The sequence below is a fragment of the Martes martes genome, assembly GCF_963455335.1.
Source record: "Martes martes genome assembly, chromosome: 7".
NCBI lineage: Eukaryota > Metazoa > Chordata > Mammalia > Carnivora > Mustelidae > Martes > Martes martes.
In genome coordinates this window covers 37,961,162-37,964,487 of record NC_137894.1, presented here as the reverse complement: position 1 = coordinate 37,964,487, position 3,326 = coordinate 37,961,162, and positions in this window count along the sequence as shown.

The following is a 3,326-nucleotide window of genomic DNA, read 5'->3' as shown; positions in this document are numbered from 1 at the left end:
CAGAGCAAGACCTGGAATTCAAATGGTAACAAAGATGGTATAAATGCCTGAAAATAAAAATGTTTTAAATGTCATCTGTTCCCACCTGTGCTTTCCAATCTGCTGACAAACTAATAGCTAAAATAAAATGAGGGAAGTATAGTTCCAAATGGTTTAGTATAACAATGTGATGGTTGGTTTGAAGGAACAGAAGATATTAGTGCAATCAATAAGATTTGAAAAAAGCAGCCCTTAGAGGTCTAGAACTAGTATTAGTGTTAAACTGGTTTTGTTTATACTGATAACTTTAAAAAGTTCTAACCAGGATCACTCATGGCAAACTAATACCACAGCCAATGGTTCAATCTCTCTCCTCCTAAGCTTACTCTGTTGAATTTATTCCAAAATTCTTTCTCTTCCTCTCCCTTCTGTTACCTTCCTCTTTATTTTCCCTTCTTTCTATCTAGACTTCATGTAATCCTATCTGGAGCCATGGCTTAGTAAACCACCTATATGCTGATGACTCTAGTTTATATGTTCAACCTTGTTTTTTCTCCTGAGTTTTAGACTAGTGTATCAAACTGCTTACTCAATAGCTTTACTTGTATGTCTAATAGTTATTTCAAATTAAATATGGTTAAAATAGAAAACTTGATTTCTGTCTGCCCTCCCCACTTCCCAGATATGGATCTCCCTAAATCTTTTCCATATCAATAAATTATGCCTCTATTATTTATCCTATTGCTTTATACAAGTATCTAGCTTTCTCACTTTAATGCACACCCCACATCCAATTCATCAGGAAGTTTTATTGGCTCTTATCCCAGATTGATCTGGAACCAACCATTTCTCATCATCTCTACTTCAATAGCCCTCATTAAAAGATGTCATTATATCTTGGATAGTCTGATGCAGGAACATCCTACCTGGTCTCCCTCACTAGTGCAGGTGAACCAAGGCTAGAGGGAGTTGAGGCCCTTTGTGAGCCTGAGGCTTAGAGTACATGGTGTCTGCTCCGGAGTAACCACCATGATGTGGTCACTGGGACTAGGCTGGGGTCTGCAAGGTTGCTGAGGGACTGTGCACTTCGGGTGCACAACTGGAGCAGAGCCTGAAGTTCTTCCCACACACTTGCACCACTGGTAGATCATACAGCAGGATCTAGAAAAAGCAAAATGCAACAGTCAGGAACCAGGAAGAGAAACCCTTTGCTTTCTGCAATGTTCTTCCCATGCTCTCTACAGATAAAGTTCAGTTGTGCTCATTTTAAGGGGGGATGTTGCAGAGAGTGAGTAAAGGGTGAGTTTAGAGCTGAGAGGCAATAAATTGATAGCTGGTACAGTATATTTCAAAATAATAAATGAATCTTAACTACCTTTATGAATCACCATAGTGTAAGGCTTATTATTGTCTTCATTTTGGGGATTATTAATAAATTATATGGAACTGGAATTTAAATTTAGAAAGTACAATTTGTATATCTTTGTTTCATTCCTTTTTTTTTTAAAGTGTGGCTTTTTTTTGTTGTTTTTTGTTTTTTGTTTTTTTTTTAGGGTGGGGGGCCAGAGGGAGAGAAGCAGACTCTCTCCTGAGCTCAGAGCTCCATCCCAGGATCCTGAGATCATGACCTGAGCTGAAAATCAAGACCTAGATGCTCAACCAACTGAGCCACCCAGGCGCACCTATCTTTGTTCCCATTCTTATGTGAAGTTCCTTCTCTGAACTTTATTGATACCATTAATGACGAGAAATCCAGAACAGTGTATGACAGAAAGATGCCTAGGCATCACATGCCCAAATTTCTGAAGCTACATCTAGCAAATGCTTGGGCATAGGGCTGAATGTGGCCAGCAACGCTTGATGGTTAGATGAATTAATAAAATGCTTCTTTCAAACTGATACTCTCTAACGGATACAACTCTATCTGCTTTCCTGTGTGAATCACTCTTTTAAGAGCAGAACTAGTCTGTTGGTCCAGATTAGTTCATCACAATAGGTACCTAGCCTATCATATTAGCTACCTAGCCAAAACAAGTCTCTGAGGCTATGATAGGGGAAGGTAAGATTTGAAAGATGACTTACAACAAGAGATGGTGTGGACTGAATGTTTGTGTCCCCCCAAAATGCACATGCTGAAGCCCTAATCCCCAGTGTAGCTGTATTTGATGAGGTCTCTATGGAAGTAATTAAGGTTAAATGAGGTCATAAAGGTGGGATTCCCTTCTGACAGGATTAGTGCCCCTCTAAGAAGAAACACCAGAGAACCTGCTCTCTACCCCTCTCCCCCACCCCATGCATTCACTGAGAAAAGGCCATTATGTGCCTATAGTGGGAAAGTGGCCATTTGCATCCCAAGGGGAGAGCTCTCATCAGACACAAATCCTACTGGCATCTTGATCTTAGACTTCTAGTATCCAGAACTGTGAGAAAATAAATTTCTGTTGTTTAAGCCACCCAGCCTATGGCGTTTTGTGATGGCAGGAGGTAAGTATAAAAGGCACTATAAAAGAATAAATAAATTGAGGCACTATCTAGAAAAGGTGAGATCGGGGGTGCCATAGGTAGGCAAGGGCAGCATGAATATTCAAGATATTTGTGTATATGGGGGTAGGGAAGAAACATGGAAAAGAGCAGAGTGGAGGAATAGCAAAAACAAATTTCTTTTACTATGTCATCATTTTGCTTAAAATCGGCCTTTTTCAACCAACAGAGGGAAATGAATCAGGGTATCCCCAAAACACATTAACACCCACACATTATTCTACTTGTCTTTAGAATGGTATTTTTACTTTCATCTGAATATAAGCCTATAGTAGTTTTCAAGGTAAACATTATAAAGGCTTAAATTGAGAGAGGTCAAGAAATTAGTTTTCATTCTCACATGGAGTACAAGTTCTAAGACCTACTTCCAACCATTTAAGCCTCTCCTACACAGACATGGAACCTCAACTGCTCACTTAACTCTTCTCAGTAAAGAGGAGGTGGAAACATTTGAGTTGAAAGGACTTCTCTACAGAAAAATTCAGCACAAGGTGTAGATATCCATATGGTTGTGAATTAGGTGATTTAGGGCTAAACTCTGAGTGGTATCTGATACTAAGCCAGTGCTCAGTACTGAGCACTACTACTACCTACTACCTACTCAGTACTGAGTAGGTACTCAGTAAAGCCACTGGATAAGCAGTATAGTAAATAAAGCAAAGCATTAGAATTAAGCTTTGCTTCAGATTTTGTTTTCTAGGTACAGTTTTTCCAAAGACATCCTTACCATATCTCCTCAAGAAGCTGTGGTCAGCTGAGTAATGCACCCTTTTCTGCCTCATGTGCTTATTTCCTCACTCTCCCTG